The following is a 25,556-nucleotide window of genomic DNA, read 5'->3' on the forward strand; positions in this document are numbered from 1 at the left end:
TTCCCAGCACCACTTGCTGAACAAATTTTCTTTGTTCCATTGTATCTTCTTTGCTCCTTTGTCAAAAATTAGGTGTCCATAAACTTGTGGGTTTATAACTGAGTTTTCTGTTTGAATCCACTGGTCTGTATGTCTATTCTTATTCCAGTGCCAGAAAGCTGGCATGAAATATTTTAAAGACTAATACATGTCATAATGGGTATATATATCTTATGTATTTGTATGATTGAATAATATTCCATTATATATGTTCATGCCCATTTTTCTTCTCTGTTCATCTGGTCATGGACACTAGGATTGCATACACATTTATGTTGTTGTGGATAATGCTTCAATGTATAATGGTGTATTGCTGTTAATAATGCTCCTAAGAACATAGGTTTAACTTAATCTTATTTGGAATATATACCATGTAGTGAAATTTGGGAATCTTTGGTAATTTTATTTATGTTTTTGATAAACCACAAAACTAACTTTTGTTTTTGAAAGACATTTTAACTGGGCAGAGATTCTATGTTGGTAGTATTGCTTTATTTTTACTCACTTTCCCTTCACTATATTTAAAATGTTGCTTCATAATAATCTGGTTTACATTATTTCCTAGTTGAAATCTGCTATTATTTTTTATTATTTATTTTATTGTTATCATTTACTTTTATTCCTTTCTATGTAATATGTCTTTTTTATTCTCAGTTTTCAAGGTTTTCCCATTTTTACTATTTTCTTTTAATGTATATTGGTATCTTTGTGTGTGTGTGTGTCTGTGTGTGCTTAGTTTAGGTACATTGGTCTTTGGGACCTATGCATTTTATTCCCTTTTTTAAAACTGTTGTTACTTTAGCTAACAACACAGTTTATGATCCAGATATCGCACCTCTTCAGATGTCTGTCACACATGACTAAATAAACCAGAGTCTTCTACCACACTTCATTGGGGTTGTATGCATCTATGATGTTTATCAGATTTGAAAAATTTTCTGCCACAATTTTTTTCAAAGATTGTGTGCATTTTTCTTAAAATACCCAAGTTACATATATATCTTGTCACTGAAAAAAAAAAAATAAGGTTCCATGTCGCTATTTGGTATCCACTATATGTTGTAAAATTGTTTTAAGTATTTTTTTAATTGACGTAATTTTTTTTAATTGAGGTAATTTTTTTTTAATTGAGGTAATATTGGGAAGCCCCCATGAAGTACTGCCGCCTATAGTGTATCACCTAGTCACCCATATTACACCAACATAACATAAACCATTGTCCTTTCTTCTCTCCTTGGTCTTATCCTTTCCCCAGGTCTCTTCTCATTAGTTCTTCAGTTTTATAGTCAACTGCAAAGTTAGTCTTCAAACTTGTCTTTATCTGATCTCTTGCCTTCTGATTTATTTCACTTAACATTATCCTTTCAAGCTCCATCCATACTGCTACAAATTGCATGAGGTCATCTTTTTTTGATTACTGAGTGAAATGCTACATCTTATTGATTCACTCATCTGTTCTGGACACTTTAGTTCTTTCCATAATTTAGGTAAAGTAAATATTGCTGCAATAGACATATGAGTGCAAATTTCCATTTAAATGACTGTTTTGTTGTTGTTTGCTTTTTTTTTTTTTTTTTTTTAGATATCTAGGAGTAGAATGACTGGGTCAAATGGAAGATCCATGTCACTTCATACTGATTTCCAGAAAGTCTGAACCGTTTTTCATTTCTGCAAGCAGTATAAGAGGGTTCCCTTTTCTCAGCATCCTCGCCAGCTGAGGGGAGCAGCAGGCAGCTCAGGACAGGTCTTCTATGAACAGTTGTTTCTGGTTTTTTCAATATGGAATATTTTCACAGATGCAAGATGGTATCACATATGGTGTTGATTTTCATTTCTTTAGTAAGAAGTGATCATGGACATCTTTTTTGTGTCTGCTGGCCATTTGAATGTCTTTTTTTGGTATTTTTAATTAGTTTATTTGTTTTTATGAACTTTTATGAATTATTTTTATATATTTAATATCCGTCTCTTATCAATTATCTGGTATACATATATTTGCTCCTCCTTATTTGTTGTCTTTTTATTTTCATTATAATTTCTTTTGCTGCTTAGAAGCTTTTTGGTTTGATGTAGTTCCAGCTGTTCAAAAGAGGTATTCTTTTTGTTTCCCTGGCTGTTGGGGACAAACCCCTATGGGGATCACTAAAGCTTATGTCATAAAATATTTTGCCTATGCTTGCTTCTACATATTCCATGGTATCAGGTTTATATCTATATCTGATCCATTTTCAGTTGATTTGGCTATATAATGAGATACCATGGTCTAATTTATTTATTTATTTATTTCATGCAGCTGTCCTGTTTTCCAAGCACCATTGATTGAAGGTTACCTTTATTTCAGGGAAATTAATTTCACCTCTTTTTTTCTAATTTGTATTTCCTTTATATTCTACTCTTGTCTAATTACTCTATCAAAAATTTCAAATATGTTGCTGATTAGCAGTAGTGATAAAGGATTTCCTTGTCTTGTGCCAGGTCTTAGTAGAAAAGCTTTCAGTTTTTCATCATTATGATATCAGGGCCCTCCCTGGTGGTGCAATGGGTTAAAGCACAGCACTGTGATCCGTTCTACAGCCACTAAATCACAAGTTCGATCCCCAGCCAGGGAGCTGACTCACATGGCATGTTCATAGAAGACCTGTCCTGAGCTGCCTGCTGCTCCCCTCAGCTGTGTGTTTCACTCAATCTGACTGTTTTGCTCCCTACTCTGTCTCTGGTGAATACTTTCACCCCCTCACACTTCTGGCCTGTACCCTAGTTCTTGTATGTTAAAAAAAGAAAAGAATGATATAAGCTATGAGTTAGTTGTAAATGGTTTTGAGTATGTTCAGGTATGTTGCATTTAACTCCTGTTTTTCAAGGGTTTTCACCATATATGAACGTCAAAACTTATTAAATGTTTTTATACCATCTAGTGTTATAAACATATGATTTTTATCTTTCTTCTTCTTCTTCTTTTTTTTTTTTTTGACATGTTGAATTATCTCAATTGAATTTTAGACATTGTACCGCCCTTGTGTCCCAGCTGTGACTCCTACTTGGTTCATTGCATATGACCTTTTTAATGCATTTTGGATTTGGTTTGCTAGAAATTTTAATCATGACTTTTATGTCTGTGTTGTCTTGATTTTAGTATTAGAGTAATGTTGCACTTATGCAGCATATTTGGAATTATTCCTTCTTTGAAAGTTTGTTAGAAGTCATTGAGTAGTCATCTTATCCTAGTTAGAGTTTTGATTGTTATTTAAATATCCCCCTTGTTTTTGGATTGTTTGGAGCTTCTATTTCTTACCAATTCAGTACTTACTACTTAGCCCAAATATGTTCCAGGGTCTAGGGGCACCGGTGCACTTCTTACCTCCTACCTTTAACAAAACTTCTAGTCTGTGATCTCCAAAACTATAGTGTTAATGCTATCTGCTTCACCCCACCTTTGTGTGTCTTCTAATCTGGGCTTACAAGAAACTGCAAGCCAAAGCACCTCTCCAAAGCTATTATAGTGTTAATAACAGTATTGAAAATCATATGATACAATAGACATTGTGGCAAGGTCTTCTAGGCTTCAGTCTTCTCAGGTATGCCCCTCCCTTCCCATCAACACATAACTCAGATCTGAGATTACAAAGAAACTACAAGTAAAGGCACCTATCCTAGGGCAAGAGATATGACAAATATACATAGAATCAACTTTGGGGTATGAATCTACTGCCATTTCAAAGACTGAGAGCATGCTCATTCCACTCTCTTCTGAAATCCTGGGATCTGCTCCCATATTGTATTTTCAGAAGTTACAGGTAACCATAGGGAAAAGAATCAGAAACAAAAGACTCCTTTACCCTTTCTTAGGAAGTGTGAGTGTGACAGTGGTATCCTCCATCTTTCTGTAATATGTTTTCTTGGACTTTTCATGAAGCTTCCAATTTGCTACAGCTAGAGAGTAGAGAATCCCAGGGGGGGGTGGGGGGGGTGGGAGTGGGGTAGTCTAATGCTGGAAAGCAGTAATTCTGTAAAATGCAAAACAATTCATCTTGACACCTCTAGGGAAGAGATATCACATGGAGGAAAATCTGTAGAACCCAATAACAAATAGATTAATTATCTTAACTTTCTTGTTTTCAGACAGTTTAAAATTATCATGCTGAAGAAAATTAAAGAAACAAAATAAAATGCAGTAAATGGGGCCCTCCCTTATGGCACAGCGGGTTAAGCACAGCACTGACAAGCTAAGGCCACTTTCAGCAGGAGTTCGATCCCAGGTCCAGGAGGTGATCCACATGACATGGCAGACCTCTCCTGACCCAACCCCCCGCTGCTCCCTTTAGTAGTGTACTTCATCAGTAGGCCTGTTCTGCTCCCCACTCTGTCTCTGGTGAATCCTCTCACTGTCCCTGCACCTCCAGCCTGTACCCCAGCTCTGTATGCATAAATAAATAAATCTTTTTAAAAATGCAGTAAATGAAAGCAAAATTACTTGAGAAACTTAGTCACTTAATGGAAATTTGAAATTGAAGACTTAAAAAAAATAAGATAACTTTGTAGATGCAAAAAATATTCAGTAGAGGAGAAAAATTCTTCAGAAAACTATAGGAAAGAAACTGGACAAAACTGAGTACCAAATTAGTGAAATTGAAGATCACAATACACTAACAACCCAGAGTGAAGAAGGAGAATTACATAGAACAAAGAATGAAAAAACACACTAAGGCCTATCTGTCTCCATAGGAAAGGCAACATAAGGATAATGAGATTCTAGAAGTGAAAGAGAGAAAGAGACAGAATTTATTTAATAAAATAATCCAAAATCTGGGGAAAGAAATATATAATTCATGAAGCTAAAAGAACACCTGGTTATTTAAATGATAAAAGAAAACATAAAAACCAAGACAAACAACTGCCGACCACATAGTTAAGAAACTACCAAGAATTCAAGGCAAAGATGAAATACTGAAGGTGATAGAATGAAAAAACAGATAACATACAAATGAAATTCGATTAGACTGACACCCGATTTTTCAGAGGAATCCTGAAGGTCAAAAGAGAATAGAGTATTTTACTTTAATATTACTATATATTCAAAATGCAAAAGGAGGAAATCTGTCATAAAAATACCATATGTTGCAACACTCCTTAAGACAAGAGCAAGGGAAATACATAAATGTCTTCTACAGAAAACAGTAAATGAGGGAGTTTGTCAATACCAGAATTCTTCTGAAATATTGAAAGCAGTTCTTCTACCCAAAGACAGGAACCTCCACAGGGGGAAAAAAAAAACAAAAACGAACAACATATAATCAGAAAACTAAAAAAACCCAAAATGTTAATAATTAATCATCAATCAATCAATATTCATCCTAACAATAAATGGCCAATATTATTCAAACAAAAGGCAGAGAGTAGCTATTTGTTTAAAAAAATAATGGGATACAATTTTCTGTTGTCTACATGAGACTCAACTGAATCCCAAATTTAAACATAGACTAAAATGATTTGAAAACCATCTTTCAAGCAAATGGGATACAGAAAAGGTCAAGGGAACCATACTAACATCAGATAAAACAGACTTCCAAATAAAAAAGTAAAACAGACAGATATGGACACTCTAAAATGACTAAGGGATCAATGTATCAGGAAGACATGATACTAATCAATATGTATGCACAAACAAAAGGGAATCATTGAATATAAGACAATTACTATAAATTCTAAATTCAGACACTAAAAGCAACCAAATAATAATAGGGAACCTGTGACAAATAATAATAGGGTCCACAGTGAAAAGACCAGAACCAAGTGTTTGTTAAACGTGGGGGGTTGGGAGGAGGGAAGAAACCATGTGCCCTTTTGGTGCTGTGGATTTATCTAGTCCCTATGGAAAACTGTATAAACTTTCCTCAAAATATTAAAAATAGATCTAACATATGAACCTGAATTTCCATTCCTAGGTATCTACCCAAAGTATGCAAAAACATAATTTGAAGGTATTAATCTACCTTTGTGTTCATTGAAATCCTTTATAAAATAGCTAACTTGAGAAAATATCCTAATTGCCCAAGGAAATAAGGATGGATCAGAATAATATGGTATATTTATATCTATCTATCTATCTATCTATCTATCTATCTATCTATCTATCTATCTTATGTGCATCATTGTTACAAACAAGGATGAATTCCTGCTATTTGTGACAACAGTTGAAGATAGACAACTGTCTATCTTCAAAAAGACTAACTACCAGATGGCATCACTTATATATGGAATATAGAGAAATATAACACAGGATCATTCAAAACTAAACCAATGATAACCTCTTAACATCTCATTGAAGATGATGGTGTGGGAGAAATGGAGGGAGGGGCTCCCTGGAACATGGTGGAGGATAATAATGGTGATGATCATGATGTGAAAATACACATTTGCTGAAGTTAAACTTGCAACTCCTGATGCAGCTATAGTAATATAAATCAACTTTACCTCAATAGACATTTAAAAAAAAAAACCCTACAATTTCTTTGTAGCTTTCATCTAACTTATCAACATCTCTTCATGCCCACCCAATGCAATTTTTTTGTTTACGAATGTGTGCTTTTGATATATATAAAGACAAATGGTAACATTTGATAAAGGAATTTTATCAACAACTTGCATTCCTTTCTTCTGCGCATATTTGTCACTTTGCAGATACTTTTACATGCTTCTTAACAATGCCATGTGCAAATGGCTGTACTATGAAAGACAACAAATATTGTTAATTTCCTATTTTAGTAGAAAAAACATCAATTTCATGCTAAAAGTGTGATTCCATAGTTGTTCTGTAGAACATTGATTTTCTAGTATAAAAATGTTACTTTAAAAATGGCATAAAAATTTCAGTACCATACTTTTGACAGGACAGTATTTTTAGGATTAGGATCTGTAACTAATAGATGAAATTCAGTTTTAACATATTACATGTGGCATTTATATTTTCCTTTCCTTTATTTGTTATTTAATAACACATGCTATTTTTTATTTCATAACTAATGAATGAAATTCATTTTTTACAAAAAACATGTATCATGTTTTTTTTTGGTTTCCTTTATTTCTTCAAAACACATGGTATTTTTTTTTCAATGGATATTGGTTTACATTTTATGTTTTCATTGGAACATTGTTCAACATTTAAACTTAGCATTGTTATGACTACTGCTATTTTACTTTCAAGATTTTTGCTTTTCAACCAACCAAGTTTATGGCCATTTGTAATTTGTCAAGTTAGAGTCACATAATAGCCTTTTAGTTAAAATAAAATTTGCAGAATGAACATAGGTGATGTATATTATACCACAGTACAACAAAATACTCAATATGAACTGTCATTTCATGAAATAAATACAACCAGATAAACTATAAAACATACTCATTTTAGGATCTGTTTAACCTTTAATAGTAGTAAATATTATTAAGCAAGCTATTGGATGTTTATGATAATTTTAATCAGCTTCCTATTTCAAATTTTTGAAATGTAATAAAAGAAAAAAAATAAACAAACTTAATGTAGAAAAAAATAATAAAGCTAAATCATTAGCTTTAATCATTTGTTGCACTGTTTATATATTTATTTTCTGTTTCATTCCACAGGGAATTCACAAGTCTACACAAAATGCTAATTATGCAAAATATAATTTTAATATCCAAGGAAATCTGATTAAAGGGGAATTGTAATTAGGGGAAAAGGTCAGCATATTAAGTGTTCTAGTAGAGTTAAGGAAACTGGGCTTTGAAATTGGCTCAAGTTTGGAGGAGCTGTAAGTAAAATCCTAGCATTGTTTTTGTAGAAGATTTGCTTCTGAATTATGTAAAAATGAAATAAAGATGCAAGAAACATACTTCCTTTCCACTGGCCAACACTTCTCATATCTTTTCACAGTAGTTAAGCTATTTTTATAGTCATTGTTGAATACAACATTAAAATAATAAATAAGATTTGAATGAGTCATTCATCTGTTATTATCTTAACTGACTTAATTTGCAAGTACTTTTTTTTTTTAAATCACTGGTGCTTTAATACATTTTAAGAAAATCTCCACAAATTAATTTTCTAGTAAAAGATACTTTTGGTAAAAACACATATGTGGTAAATTGTGGGAGAATTATTTTGAGGCGGCCAGAAAATCTTGTCATCTTGAATCACATCCCGATTTACTAAAACTAAGGAAATGTCTTATCCTATGTTTGTGTATGTAATATTTCCATAGAGTATTGAAAATACTTAAATATCTCTATGTTGGACAATATTACATAAACAAATCTATAAGGAAGACATTATTGTTAGCCTAATTTTTTTTAACTCACTTGTATTAAGTTTGCCAATCAAAAATGATTGATGCAAATACTAATTTTATATTTAGGTGCTAAGAATTAGCTTGGTTTGGTCATACTTAATTCATCATGGTTTAAAAATGTTAAAAAAGAGAAAGTTTAACACACGGTTCAGTTAGTATTAGCAGAGATGAGAATTACTTATTGACATCTAATAGTTAATAATTTTATTGATAAAAAACTGATACTTAACAAATTAATTCTAATCATTTAATCTCTAAATTAAAGATATCATTAATTTGTTCTCTGAGAAGCTAAGATCAATGACTGCAGCATAATATGTATTTCCCTTATCATTGAAGACTCATGTTAAAACAGAAATATCAAAATTTGAGAGCTGAAGGAATATAAAATTCTCTCTCTTGGAGAGTTGGACAGACCATGATTTTAGAAGTGCTAACAATAAATCTTAAGTTAGTAATATTTGTCTATATAACTTACACCTGTCACTTGTACATATAATGTTTCACCTTCAAGAGACATTAAAACATTAATAATTTATAATTAAACACACATAACATAAAAGTCATAACTTACAGTAATAGACATTTATAGGTGTGGGTTTTTTGTGTATTAAGAACTAGAAGTAGTACAATAGTAATTAAGTAAACATTATAGTAATAGTTTAGTATAGTAGCTCATACTTAAAGCTTAGCATTCCCCAGGGAACATATATTTAATTTGTGGTCATGATAATAACAGCTTAATGAACTTCACATCTTTCAGGAGAGCTTAATAAACTTCAAAGAAGACAAAACAAGAATGTATGAGGAAAAGTACATCCTTAGCCTTTCATTAGGCAAAATGAGCATGAGTCCTGGCCCAGCATGGCTTCCAAAGTTAGCACTCCCAACTATAAAGCAAATGTATGCAGAGAAATGTACAACAAAAGACAACGCTTTTAAAGCTCCAGTTGAGTTTCCACAAATGTTGCTTACAAAAGCCACCATTCTCTGTGTTAACAAAAAGTTGTGGATCCGTTCTTCACTAAATCCTCTTTTCTTGCATAATCCACCTTGTGCACTTTAGCTTGAGTGTGTTTTATCTGATCTAATCCTGGGCTCATTCACTCTCACATAGAAGAAACAGGATTATTTCACACTTAAATGAGGTCCAATCTTTATGTGATCCTGTAAGAGGACACCTGGCTGATGCAAAATTTAAGTAAAAGATTAACCAGGTGCTTAAGGATCATAATGATTTCAAATATAATAACAGTTTGTGATGAAAAGAATTACTTTCAGGACAAATAAAAATGTATTTTAAAATAAACACATTAAAATCTATAAGAGTCTGTGTATAGATATTTTATGCATGTAATGTTACACACCTACACATATTTCAAGACAGGGATTTACATTCTATTAAGAATTTTATTACCCAGAGAGTGTGTTCAAATTTTCATTTGTCTTTCTTTAATATACAGGATAGTCACAGATTTAAATGTGTTGAGAGAAACTAAACTTTGTGGCTTAGAAAATTATATCCTGGTATTTTTTTTTTTAATGCAGTCACAAAAAACTCAGTAAAAAATAATCTAAGCTCCTATGAAGCTACAAAACATGGATTAAGTATGAAGTAAATATGGTTTCCTGTAGCAGGTTCTACAAAAATCATTAAATGTTTAAAAACTGTGTATATGTTACCTGTCTATGCAAGCATGTGTATCATAAGTGTTTGTCTTACGTGGGTTATGTATATACACACACAAGTTTCCAGTGGGTCTAAATATTAGTTCATCACTGTTAATGTGTTCAAGGTTCATATTCACTTTAAATACAATTTTCTGCTTCCAGAACCTGCAGCACTCTCAAAAATAAGTGAACATCAATAAAAGTTATAGAAATCACTTCAATACTAATTCCAATAAAAATCTATGTAATTGCTTTATCATCTTCATTTGACATGTGTGTGTATGTATATATGCACATCTGTATATGGATATATATATTATATGCACGTCCATATATAATATATACTATTAAATGGATGTTGTCATAAGCAAGGGAAATGATAATACTGAAACATAATAGTTATATATATATATATATATATAAATTATTGTGTCACATATTGACATAGACATTTGTTCCATCAGAACAAATTTCTCAAAATTGCAACCCCATTTAAATATCAAATCTTCTAAATTATTTGTCTTATTTTAAAGCCTGACATATTTTCTGAGAAGTAGAGTAGGACCCTTCCTGGTGGTGCAAGCTGCTGGTAGTCTCAGAAGCTTCACTGTAAGTTCACCGGTACCAGAAGTGATCCACTTGGGTTGCCAGACCTCTTCTGACCTCCCGCTGCTCCCCTCAGCAGTGTACTTCAAGTCGATCTGCCTATTCTGCTCCCCATTCTGTCTTTCATTTTTTATCTTAAAAAAATAAATAAAAAGTTGAGAGTAGATTTTACTGAAAATCATATATAATGAGGTATTTTCATTAGTGGCTGAAACAAAGGAGAATGATTATCCACTGTCAGCTGCCTGTAGACATCAAAAAGTGCTTTATATGGAATAAAGCAAAAGATAGGACAGAAATGCATAATTATAATTTTATATAGCTCTCTGACATTCACAAAATAATATTTAGATATTGATAAGTTAATAGTTGTTTCTTTCTCTCATAGTATTCTTTTAAAAAATGTTTATTTTTATTTATTTATGCATACAAGAACTAGGGTGTAGATCAGAGGTGTTGGGGTGTGATAAGACTCACCAGAGACAGAGTAGGGAGCAGAACGACATATCTACTGAGACGCTGCTGAAGGGAGCAGTGCGCAAGAACAGGGGAATTCTGTTGCAGCATGTGTGACAGCTTCTGTCTTGGGATTGAACTCAGGCCGTAGTGGTGATGGCGCTGGACCTAAACTCTGAGCCACCAAGGATGCTCCTCTCACAGTATTCTTGACTGAGTTCAGAGAGCCACAGGAAGTAGTTCATGAAAATCATTCCTAGGGACAAACTGAGGCCGAATTAAAGAAATGTGATCAGATGAGCCATGAATTATTCCCTATGGAAAACTTGAATCTTTCAATGCTTTGATTTTCTCTTGTTTAGGTATTAAGCTCTTTCAGTGTGAAGCAATATTGTGAGTGAAATCAATACTATGGGTCTCTGAATCAATATTCATAAATAGGTTAAGTTCAGTTAATAGTTCTATCATATAATTAACATATGCATGCATAAAATACATGGCATAAAAGGTTACAAAGAAAAAACAGCATGCAAACAGTAATTTTAATATGTTCATAAATTTATTTTGATTTCAAGCTACTTGAAATTCAAGCTAGCTGAAATGAGGGGAGCAGCGGGCGGGTCAGAAGAGGTCTGCCACACCATGTGGTCACCTCCGGGGCAGGTGGGAATCAAACTCATGCGGAAGTGGCTTTAGATTCTCAGTGCTGTGCTTTAACCCGCTGCACCACCAGGGAGGGCCAAGTGTCAGGAGTTTTAACTCCATTATTAGTTTCTTTAAGAATAACCATCTTTGATCTAAGCATTACTAGAATGACTCATAAAAATTCCACCAAAAGTAACATTTTTCATACTGACAGACCATCTGCCAAATAAAACAAAATGCAATGTACTGATCACTCACATCTGAATCATACCTCAGGAGTCACTGAGGATGACGTTTTCTCCTCAGAGTAAAATCATGCTATAGTAAAATGCAAAGTGAAAATGGGTAGCAATTAATAACATTTTATGCTACATATTGACTAAGACACTTTGTTATTATTCCTAGATCCTTACAAAAGCCACCAACTAAACAAGAAAAAAGTATATGCAAAGGAAAAACTGATTAAAAAATGAACAACAGTTAGCAAAACATGGAAGAAGTATTTTAGCATTTCAAAGAAGTTGTGTGAGTAGTGGGCAGAATAAAGGCAACCCCAAAATGTTTGTGTCCTAATATCCAGATGTTTTGAAACTACTTCCTTACACTCAAAAGGAACTTTATAGATGTGACTTAGTTAAGGATTTTGAGATGGGAGTGTTATTCTGAGTTACCTGGGTTGGCTCAGTGTCATCACACAGAGGTCATATATAATATATATATATATATATATATATATTTATCAATATATATGTCAATTATTGTGTCACATTCCGGACAAAGATACTATTGATACTCTGGCTTCCAGAAAGTACTTCTCTCAACCATTAATTATATGGATTATATTACAGGCTACCCCAGTGTGCCTACAATGTTAAGTAAGGAAGATTCAATAAGATTTTAGAAACACATGGAAATATAAAGGTGGAAGATTAAAGTACCAATATCTGTAAAATATAAAATAGATTCCTGATAAACAAATAATCATACAAATGATTATGTAAATATACACACACAGAAATATATATATATATCACTTATATACAATTTTTGTTGTTTAGGATAACTAGGAGGGAGATTTCTGGATCACATGGTAGATATATTTTCAGTATTTTAAGAAACCTCTATACTGTGATCCCCAGGAGTTGCATTTCCAACATTACATGTGGATTTTTCCTTCTCATACTTCCACAACACTATTTCTGGTCTTTTTGATATGGGCTATTCTTGTAGATATGAGATGGCATTTCATTGTGGTTTTGATTTACATTTCCCTGATATATTTATATCTATCTGTTGGCTATCTGATGTTTTCTTTGTACAAGTCTATACTTAACTCTTTTACTTTTTTTTTAAATATTTATTTATTTATGCACGTAGAGCTGGAGTACATCCAGAAGTAGAGGGGTGGCAAGACAATTAACCAGAGACAGAGTGGGGAGCAGAACAGGCAGATGGACAAAGTACACTGGTGAGGGGGGAGAGGGGCGGGTCAGCAGAGGTCTGCCAAGCCATGTGGGTCACCTCTGGGGCCGGGATCAAACTCACCCTGAAGTGGCCACTGCTCGGTTTAGCTTCGCTTTGAGTAACAGTGCAGAGTTCCAACCAGCTGCATCACCAGGGAAGGCCTCTACCTCTTTTTTTTTTTTTTTAACTGATATTTTCATTTTCAGGCTTGTATATGTTTTTTTTGTGGATCTTTAGTCTTTGTCAAATTTGTGGTGTTGAAAATATTTTCCTACTCATTATGGTGACTTTCCCCTTTAAATACACTTTTCAAGTGAGGAGAAGGGAGAGGCTTCAAAATGAGGGAGGGAATAGCACAAGGGTGTATGGTAATCGTGCACAGGTGAACTGATGGTGGAAATTTGCTGGGGAGTACACTGAGAAAAGAAAGCAGACAAAAAATTTAAAAAAAAAGAAAGAAAAGAAAGAAAGAAAGAAAGAATATATAAATAAATTAATTTAAAAAAATAAAGACAATTTTCTCTGTATTGATTTTGAATCTGGTATAGTCCCGTTTGTTCTTTATAGCTTTTGTTTTCCTTACTGAGAGAGTTGAGTACCAATGAACTTCCCGGCAGCAAATATCACAGAATGTTCCGAGATATTTTTACTATGTATTTTATAAATTCAGGATTTACATCAAATAGTTGAACCATTGAGGTCAAATTTTGAGTACGGTGAGAAAAAGGTCAAGTTTCATTCTTTTGCATGTGACTGTTGCATTTTTGCAACAGCAATTGTGAAGAGACTTTCCCATTTCCATTATATAAACTAGGTTTTTAAAATTCCATTTAACTTCGGACTGCTCATTTGATTACTATTTTATTTCTGTTCTAATTTTCATTATAACCTTTCTCTACTGCATCTGATTAACTTGTTCTTTTTTTCCATTTTGCGTATTTATTTCAAGAAAAAATATGAAAGTTCTATTTTTAATATTGTTGCTCCCTTGCTTTTATTTTTATTCAGGAAACCCTATCTTCATGTGTTGGTTCTACTTTTTCCTGATACATGATTTGTCTCTTTCTTTCAATCATAATTCCATATCCATTTCCATTAGATGTAAAACATTTGTCCCTTTTTTTCTTTTGCAATTTGCCCTAGTACTTGAAACAGTTTATTCACTGCTATATTTTATTGATTTCAACTTCATTGCTGAAGTGTTTTTTTCTAATTTTCCTTAACTTCTGTCACTGATTTCTGAATTTTATAATTCAAGTTTATGATTTTTCACATCATATCATTTACTTGATATTTTTAAATTTATTTTGAAATGCTAAGTAAGTTTAGATGTGTTTCAAGTCTTCATTGAGGATATGTTATGCTCTTCCTTTTCATTCTGTTTTCTTTTAAGATTCATTTATATATGCATACAGAGCTGGGGTACAGGCCAGAGGCAGGGGCAGTGAGAAGATTCACTAGAGACAGAGTAGGGAACAATACAGGCAGATTGATGAAGTATACTGCAGAGGGGAGCAACAGGTGACAGAAGAGAGGTCTGCTGTACCATGTGGGTCAGCACCCTGGCTGGGGATGGAACTCGCTCAGAAGTGGCTGCGGCCAGCTTCACAGTGCTGCACATAACACATATGAATTTACTTTACCTGTTCTTTTAGAATGGGACTTGGTACAGATAACTTGTAAACTTCAGAGTTCTATATAGATGCAAATTAAAATTCATGTACAAATGTGGAGACATTTACAAGAAGATATGTAATAAAAGTTGAATGCACTAAATATTAAATAGTAGCTGGTTATGGAAGGAAGGAGTAAAGGAGTAGGGATGAAGATAAGAATAGACATGAATGAAAAAAACAAAAACAAAAAAGCCTTGTGTGGAACAAAGATGATAAGATGGAATGAATGAGGTGTATAACTATTTTCATCTTCTGTATCTGAGATGATTCCTACAAGAAAAAAGATTTATGAAAAAGATGTATGCTGATTGTATAAAATTTGGGAAATATGAGGAAAGACAAAATTTCAATAGTCTGCAACCTGCAATTCTACCACATAGAGACAACCACTGGAAACAAACTGGAATTATTTTCTTGTATTTTGTTGTGTGTAGGAGTGCTTTACAACATTAACATTTTCAGCTCTCTCTAGTCACACAGTTCTAATCACTCCATACAGCTCAAGTTCTCTCACTTGATATTACCTTATTTCAAAGCTTTCTGTTTGAAAAGCTATTGTTATCTAATTATTGCTAGTTGAGTCTTGCACTGCAGTTTTATAATTCTGCATTTTTTTAAATTTTTTTAGTTATTTGATCCAAGTATAAGGTCAAGTTTAATCTCTGAAAAGAAGATATAATCCATGCTCTCAGAATAAAATGTTTATGATATGTCTATAGACTTTCTTTTGGTTTCTGGGTCTTCTATTTCCTTGCTAACATTTTGTTCACTTGATCTATTTCAGTCTGAGCAAAGTGTGCTAAACTTTCCTATTTTTAATGTGTCTGTTTCTCCTTTTGTCTCCTATCATTTTGCTTTATAAAACCTGTACTGATATTTGGTGAATAGATATTAATATCTTCATTGTAAATTGTAGCGCTTAGTGTTAGAAAGTGTCCTATTTTGTATTGTTTAATTCTCTTGACCTGAAATCTACCTGGTTTTATATCAATATTATGGCCCAAGATTTTTTCTTGCTTGCTTTTCTTGATATATTTTTGTTCCTGCTTTTATTGTTTGTCTTTTCAATTCTCTTTATTTTAGTTATATCTTTTGCATACAACATAAAGTTAAATTTTGCTAAGTTAAACTGAAAATATTTTCCTATGTTATAACGTTTAAGTCTGTTAATATATATCGATGCAACTTATACACATTTTCTCTGTTCTGCAAAAAGTATTATGCCTATAAAAGTGTATGGATGCATACATTCTAGTATATTACTGCTTGTTTTGTCTCTACCCCCTATGCTATTTCATTCTCTATTGGAAAGTTTTGAACTCACAACATCATCTTCATTTTAATATCTTTCTAAAATAATAGTAATCACAACTGCTCTAAAGCTATTTTTTTCCATTTTCAGCATTATAGTATGCAAGTAAGTTTTATTTCCTCTCTTTCTCATTAATATAAACTTAGAATCTATTATAGCTTTAAGGTTATTTCTATTTTGAAAAAAGTATTTTAATCCTAATAACTGTTGATCAGCAAATTTTTCTATTTCCATTTACACTATCTCTTCTGCCACCATTTTTAATTGATTTCATTATTTTTCAAAAATCAAAACCTGTAATATATGCATTGTATCTTTTCATTTGCAGTTCTATCTTTTTGTCTTTAGATTCTTGCAGCCATCCTCACAGTAATTATTTACTGAGGATAATTATTTATTATTATAACCTTTTTTAAGTATTTTTATTTATTAGTTGTCTACCTTCACTTACAGTGATTTTCTGGTGTCTATGCATTTTTTTGTGCTCTAGTTTTTTAGTTCACCTTGATTTCTAAATATTTTTTCATAACAACAATAATAAGCAAAATTAACAGGAAACCAGCACTCAGAGACATTCTGCTAGGGGGCAGGCGGAGGGAGAGAAGAACACAAGGGATTGGTGTGATGGTTCATGGTTGAACCGGTGGTGTGAATTTTATGTGGACTACACAGTAATGCAAAATATGTAAATTTAAAAAAAAAATGTTCATTTTAATTTTCAGTTCATTTTTTCTCTCAGTTCCACCTTCATATCATCCAATCAGATGACTATATAATTTCTGAGATTTTGAATCCCTTAATTTTTTCAATATTGAAAAAATTTTTCTATTATGTTACTTTGACTGTTAGAGGCCACATCTGTTCTGATATGTTCACATTGTTTGTTGAAATAAATAATTTATTTGTGACAACTTTTGTTAACGTTATATAGTTCTTTTCACCATATTTTTTTGACAGAGACAGATTTTTTTCTAGGGTACTAGAGAGTCCCTTAAAGAGCAATGGGCAATGATGTAGTTTTCTCAGTATTATTTGGATTTTTGTTACCAGCTGAAACAGACTGAGACCCATGGCTTGAGTGCTTCTTTTGTTGTTAACAACAGAGATAAATCTGTGGTGTAACTGTCAAGACTGAAGTCTATTCAGGATGATTTTCAGACTCCAACTCTCCACAGAAAGACATTTCCTAACTGAATGAGACTTCTAGATTTACACATTATATTTTGCTCTTAAAGTACCTTTTGGGAACTATTTCCTACTTTCTATTCCCTCTGCTATATGATAGTTTGACCTCTGTGCAAATTCATTTTTAGTGAATTTTCTAGTTATATTTAAAATATTATTTTATTATCATCACTTAAATGCTTTAGGCTGTAAACTCCAAAGAGAATGGTCTTTCTAAATCCATCTTTGAACATGTTATTTTGGATTTTAGAACTCTGGTTCTTCTCATCTGTCTGCAAGAGGCAGGCACTTTACTGGCATACTAACTACCCTTCTTAGTCAGAACTTTTCTTTAAATTTCAGTTTCATCACCAGCATTCAGAGCCATGCCACTGTGGTTTAGCACAGGTCTTTATCCTTGTCTATGAAGACTTCCTCTCACATTTATTTCAATCCACCTATTAAAATTTTACTTAATATTTAAAGTTCTAAAACTTACTGGTGCACAAGGAAAAGTTGAGGTTCTTGGTCAAATTGCTCCACAGCCTGAAACTATGGTTTACCTTGTGGGCTGCTATTTGCTAGCCATTCATGGGCAACTGTGAACTATTCACTATCTGCAAATAACAACAGAGCATTTCTTGACTACCTATGGAGATTAACCTGTATCACAAGCAGGCCAGGAACACCTAGACTGCCACTTACTTGATCACATGACTATGGTGATCTCCGGATAACTCTGCCTGTGATAACATCTTTAGGTAACCTTTGTTGACACAAATGTTTCTTGTTGTATGGTCACGATATCCTATTCGCTGTTCTTCATTACACATTGTCCTCATTTTAGTCCTACTCTTTGACTCTTACTCCGCATACCATTGGCATGTGATCAGCTTTTACCCGCCTGTATGCTTTCAATAAATGGCACAAGACCTGCTGCACAAGGAAGGGTCTTCTTTGTAAACCTGCTGCATACAGTTTCTTCAAGTTCCTCTCCCACTTCAAGTTCCTCTCCCACTATTTGTATATACAAACAGTGGGAGCTGTGCTAGGGACTTTAAACACTACTCACTGTTTGTATAGTGGTGTGATTTAAATACTTCACATGTGGCTTTTTCTAATCCATCAGAAACTAAAAACCACTACAGAATAAATCACTCCCATAGGATTAATTACCTGCTACTATAAAAGCCTGGGAAACAACTATGCCATATTTGTCTTAACGTTCAAAACCCTGGCCAAATTCTTGTGTAATGTTTGTCTCTCTGTCTTTTGCTATCAATGTGTTTTTTTGTTGTTTGTTAAATTTTGGGAAAAGACTCTGGAGCTAAAGGTAATACCATATTGTTTGCCAGATGAACAAAAAAATCAGAAGTTCCCCTAACAAAAACCAATTAAGCAATAAAAATGTTTTGTTCACTGAGTATCTATTCTGATAAGAAATGGGTATAAGTGAGTGACAATGTAATTATCCATAGAGTATAACTATACTGTGCTATCTAAAGAGCAGTCTTCATGTTGTTGCATTCCATCAGCTCCTAACTGCTGATTTTCACACTCTCTCATCCTTTGGCCTTCCTCTTTCATCAGAAGCACCTGAGTGTGGGGCTATGCATTGTATATTTGGTAAAGCCAGATGTTATTCTTTATTGCAAAACGTCTCAAACCCAACTACTTTCCTTCATTTTTCCTTTCATTTTATTGAGTAATAGTCCAAAATTTAAGATTGAAAAACTACCTCTTGACAGCTGTTGAGATACATTACCTGGCTTATGTAAAAGTAAATACATGTTGATTTTAGCTATCTAGGTTTATCATAGCAGAATTTCTTGGATGCTTCTCTTCCTATCAGAATTACCAGTTAAAGGTGAGCCATTTTGGGGACAACATATTCTAGTCTGTATAGGAGAGAGAATATGTAAAAGCAAACTTGACAAAATGTATGTGAAAGATAATAAGCAAGTAGAGCAAAAGCAAGATAGTAGTATCAACTGGGCAAAAGCAAAATTTAAAGCCAAAATGAGAAACAAGCCCAATGTAGGGAAGATATTATTTGCAATGAAGATGAAATATGTCTTAGAGAATGTTTAAAGACTATAAATTGTGAAAGTAATACTGTAATGATCATAAATATGTATAAGCTTTTATCATATAGGTATGTTCATGGGGATGGGAAAAAACACAAGAAGAAAAAAAGGCGAATGTTTTCTAATGCTACTAATTATTTTAATTAAGTAATTATGTGTTCTCTGAACCTTCAGTATATGTTATTATTTGCATGAAATGTTTACTACACATATGGTCTAGTGGAAAAAGCTGTTAAAATTGAATTTGGTCCTCAAATATTCTATTATCTTTTTCATACTCTAGAAAACACATATGTGAATAGCACTTTTCATTTGTGAAGTGTAAAAGCATATATATTTTACTTTAAGCTCAAATTCTCTGAATTCTTATCTTTTTATTTACATTATGTTTATAATTGTGTTGTTTTATATATCCTATTTATGTTATTTATTGTTATTATTCCTAAGTTATGTTTATATTACCATGAATTCTTCCATAACCATGTGAAAGAATCTGCCTGGGTACTGAATAAATTAATAGATTATGTTAAGGTCTGTATTATTTAACCATACCATCATTAATCAGTAGTGAACTTTCTCATAAGTGAACCATGGAGGTTTACTGGTACATGGAGGTTTCATTGTACAAGCTACGTGAAATGAAACATTAATCTATTGGTTTGATTCATGCTGCATTGTCTAAATATTCATAAGGAGTAAGAGATTTAATCTGGGGTAAAATGTACCTGAACTTATAATTTAGTTTTCCTATATCAAAGTGAAATATAGTGCCATAAAATGGAAGTCTAAACTATGTGTTAAGTGAGATAAGTCAGCACAGTTATGTGGGTAACTATGTCTTGACTTCTTTACTGCATTATTTCAGTGCTAGTGAGCCACTTAACTTACTTCCCCCACCCCAATTTTGGTTTATAGATTCCTTGGAGCTACAAAGTTAGCACAATTAAAAAAATCATACCATATTATTGATGATTTTTCTGAGTGGGAATTTCACAGAATAGATAACCATCTTCAGTGACTGTTTCCTAGCTTCTTATCCTCATCCTTGTATTTTTCTATTCTTCCACATTGTATAAAATTCCCAAGGGAAGATTTTTTTTTTTATATCTAGCTATCACTCCTTTGAGCTAGGTAAATTTTTCACTAGACGAGATACACTCATAATAAACTTTAATTTGGGAGCAAAAATGTGAGGAAGTCAAGGGGCACATGTGTAGAGTGGAGAGTATCTTCAGTTGCGACAATGTTCCTATCATCGAATCAGATGTGATCAGGGTTTGGCGATAGAAAAAGAACAACTTTAGTAAAATCACTGTGGGCTTGTGTGGGTATTTATATCTTATCTTAATGGAATGGAATTACTACTCTCATGTCAACCTAGAATGTAGTCCCTCAGTCCTCTCAGAAAGTTTCACAGAGTAACTAATACATCCTAATAATCTATTATTACTTAAAACAACTACAGTAGATTTTGTTAACTTCAATCAAACTTATGTCTTAGACAAGAGAATATAATAATAGTTAAGTACCATATCTAGTAGCTATCATTTTGTTTTCTCAGGAAAAAAAAAACACACACACACACACACAGGGGGGTGACCCACCCTGGTGGAGCAGCAGGTTAGGATGCAGCACTTTAAGCTGGCTGCAGCCACTTCAGTACCAGTTCGATTCCTCAGAGCAGAGGTGACCCACATGGGGTGGCAGACCTCTGTCGACCAACCCACTGCCCCCCTCAGCAGTGTACTTCATCGATCTGCCTGTTCTGCTCCCGACTCTGTCTCTAGTGAAGCCTCTCATGGCACCTGTACTTCTGACTTGTACCCTAGTACTATATGAATGAATAAATAAAACTGTTTTAAAAATCACAGGGGCCCTCCTTTTGGCACAGTGGGTTAAAGAGCTGCACTATAAAGCTGTCCTTAGCCACTGTAGCATAAGTTCAATTCCGGGTCAGCAAGCTGACCCACATGGCAAACAGACCTCTTTTGTCTCCTCTGCTGCTCCCCTGAGCAATGTATTTCAGTCAATCTGCCTGTTCTGTTCCCCATTCTGTCTCTGGTGAATCCTCTCACCCCATACAACTTAGATGTAGTCCAGTTCTTGTGTATGTAAATAAATAAATATATTTTTTTAAAAATCACAAATTGGAGTCTCCAGTGTCCATGAACTAATGTTATTTCCAGACAATTTAGAATGGAGGTACTGTGTCTGAAAAACCAAGCTGTTATAAATTTTAAAATAACTGGAAAGTGCATTCCCCTCATGAAACATAACCATCCCTAAAATAATTACAAATAATAAAGTATTTTAAAATAAGCTATTTTTTTTTTTTTTGCAAATTAGAGAACTGGAAGAAAATAGTTTCTTCTGTAGGTCTGCCTGCAGAAAAAGAGGACAGCTTTAATTAGTTTGCTTTTCATATTCTTACCTTAAAACCGCCTATACAATTTTCTTCCCTGATAAATCTTTGAACACAATTTCTAGTGGCTCAATGAATAATTTATAGAGAATTTGAAAAAGTGATCAAATGATGAAAAAAGTGAAATAGATGGACATGAATACCAGTTTTTGCCTAAAAATAATCTGAACACAATTGTTAGAATCACGAAAACTCAGTTTTTGACATTAGATTAAAAAAAAAAATGAAAGTATGTGCATTGTGTAGGGAAAAAAAACCTTACTTGTCCAACCCTGAAATTTTGCAGAAAGAATGTTTCCTAGTTTCCAGGTAATTGATTCACTATATGATGGGAAGGAGTTTAATTGGAAATGTGTGTGTTTCCTCTTGTGCTTCCTCTTGCATAAGTGCCTTTCCACTTCTCAAACACATATGGACAAATGCACTGTCAACAGGGCTTTCATTCAGCTTCCCAACTTTCTGTATCTAATAACTGTACCACAACATGTCTGTGTGTACATGTATCTGTGGGTGTGTTAAGCATACAGATACAAACATAGATGTATTTATTTACATTATATAATATATTGCATAGAAAATAAATATTATCACATAATATAATTTATATATTAGTAACTTTTTTAAAGATTTATTCATTTATGCATGCAGAACTGGAGTATAGGCCAGAGGTGCAGGAACAAGTGACAGGAGCAGAACAGGCAGTTTGACAAAGTACACTGCTGAGGGGAGCAGCGGTCGGGTCAGGAGAGGTCTGCCATGCCATGTGGATCATTGCTAGGGCAGGGATCAAACTCATGCTAAAGTAGCTTTAGCTTCTCAATGCTGTGGTTTAACCTGCCATGCCACCAGGGAGGGCCCAATATATTGGTATCTTTAAAATGCATCTTGTATTTATTTCTTATATCTGTCACATTATATAATTAGTGGTTCTTAAAAACATTAATTTTTCTTCTATAATATATAAAAATCTGTATATTTATACAGTAATATATATGTGCATATATATATTTACATATATATATATATAGTTGGTATAATGGAATAAAGTCAGACTTAAGACTCTTTTCCTTAAAATTAAACTGTATCTTCTAATGATTTACTGCAAATACAAATAATAAGATGTCATGTAAATGTTAATTGTACAGTAAAAGTTAGCAGCAATATTTAGCTACATATATAGGAGATTAGTCTTTCAGCTCCAAAACGTACAACTCCAATTTTTCCTCCTTAGTACAAAATTATCTTAGGAGAACAGGAAGAGAACTCAAAGAACTGTTACAAAATTACATAAACAATTGAGATCCAGATCCAGTAATATATAAAAGCCTTAGTGAGTCAGACTTAAAGTTTATAGTCTTGTTTTATTTTAGTCTTCATTTCAATGGTCTTTCTATTTTTGTTAAATATAACTGAAAGGAAAGGAAGTTTAATTAGAGGTTTGTTGACTTGCTGCTGACTCTGACATGCCTTAAATGGAACATTGATCTTTAGCTGTCAGGAGCTGGTGGAATGTAATGCACCCTCAGAATTTCAGTGATAATTCCCCAAATTGCAAACAAATACATATTTTGAACTAAATATATTTGCTTTCTTTATCAATTAAATATTGATATTTCCCTCAAAGTATTATAGAATTTCAAGGTATGCAGATATATTTTCTTTGTAGAACAATAACATATTCACTGAAAACCTCATGAGAAAAATTAAATATCATTAATTAGTTGATAACTAACTATATTTGGTAGTAGAAAAAATTTTAATGACAGACTTCCTGTAGATCTTTCTGGATGTTCCCTTTTACTCCAATTCCTCTAATCAAAGTGAAAGAAAAGATAAAAATATCTCACAAGTGACTATAACTAGGACTTTAACATATAAAAATCTAAGGAGCAGAAAATCATTCTAAGAAGGTAAAATGCTCAACATTTTTTAAAAAACTTAAGCAATGAAATTTATTACCATGAAATTCATATTTTTTTAATTTTTTTTTTTAATGAGCCCAGCAAATTTGCTAATTTCAGAGATAGGCAATGGCTGGAAGGTGAGTAGGTGAGTTATAGTTAGGACTTCTGGGAAAATAACACCAGGAAAATGTGCCTTGACCAGATGGTGACTTCAGAGTCCCCTTTGACTCAAGTGACTACAGAAGTGTAAGAAGATTATGCCCTTGGCAATTTACTTAGCAACATCTATACATCCCATAGCTCCGTCTCCCATCCTGACTGCCATGGTCTTGGATCATTACTCGACAGTGAATCGTGAACTTCAGTTATCCTGATTCAAAATGAAGTGTCAACCAATACAGCAACAAGAAAGCACAGTATCCAAGACTAAAGACTCAAGGTAATACCTATGTAAGTCAATTTAACAGAAGGCTATTACTTCAAGTCTAAGAAGGAAGCTAGATTACCTTATTGTATAGGGGAAAAGATCACAGAACACCAAAGAGAATAAGGAGCTGAAGAATACACTTCCATTAATAGATAACTCTTGTCACTGCTCGACATAGAGTATTCCGTCTTCTGCGATCAAAAAAAAAAAAAAAAACCCTTGGGAGAAAAATCACAAATACAATATAATATAAATTGTCAGAAAAAGAGTTCAGAAGAATGATCTTAATGAAGTTTACTAAAACTAAAACAATAATGAACAAGACACAAAATACAGTAAAAACAGAGAAAATAGGATAAAGCAAAAAACAGAAATTACAAAGGTAAATAATAGGAAAAGACAATAAAGAGGCTTAATATAGACTCAATGAGACTGAGGTATGAATCAGTTGGAAGGTAGGATAATGAAAAATATTCAAAAAGATCTTCACAATGGTGAAAAAGTATTAAGAAAAATATAGACAACCTAAGATATATATGAAATAGCTTTAAGAGAAGGGATATTTGCATTGCAGGATTGCAGAAGGAAAAGAGAAAGACAACAAAAGGACAACAAATAATATTTGAAGAAATGAAATCTGAAAATTTCACCAAATTGTGATAGGATTTAAATATCTATACCTGGAAATTCAACAGACCTGAAAAAATAGGATGCACATCAAGATATAATGAAATAACACAGTGCTCCTTGGGCTGCCAAAATGTCCCAGCACAAAACCAAACAAGAAATTCCCAAACAACAGCTGGAGTGGCTGAAGAATCTGCCAAATGGCCACACTTGTATATTTTAGCATGATACTTGATTCTGAGTCTCTCAACTTCTCCAGGCCACACATCAACAAATCCCCTGTTTCTTAATGTCTCCCTTCTTCTCTTTACCAGGCCTAACAAAATTTTGCCAAAACAACTATTCAGAAAAAGCCATACTCAATGGCCTCTGCCAAGTGGCCCATGCCCACAAAGCCCAATTCTGTGAAGCCCGCACAGAAAAGCATAACTACACCACGTGGCTGCAGCTGTGGCTCATCCTCTCTCTCTATCCCACACCTCCACACAACTGCTGCTCACTCCCTCATGAGTGTCTGCATGGAGCTTCTCTCTTGCCTGCACCTTTAATGAATGGTGAAGCTCTGTTCCAGTGTTTATGGAAAATTGTATGAAAGTTTCTCAAAATTTTTAAAATAGAACACCATTTTATCTGCCACTCTCTCTGCTACATATTTGTTGAAATAAATTTTTAAAAATTGTTTATTACATATATATAATAACATATATATACCAGTATGTGTGTATATATATAATA

This window comes from Condylura cristata, unplaced genomic scaffold (assembly GCF_000260355.1).
Source record: "Condylura cristata isolate star-nosed mole 26May11 unplaced genomic scaffold, ConCri1.0 scaffold00014, whole genome shotgun sequence".
NCBI lineage: Eukaryota > Metazoa > Chordata > Mammalia > Eulipotyphla > Talpidae > Condylura > Condylura cristata.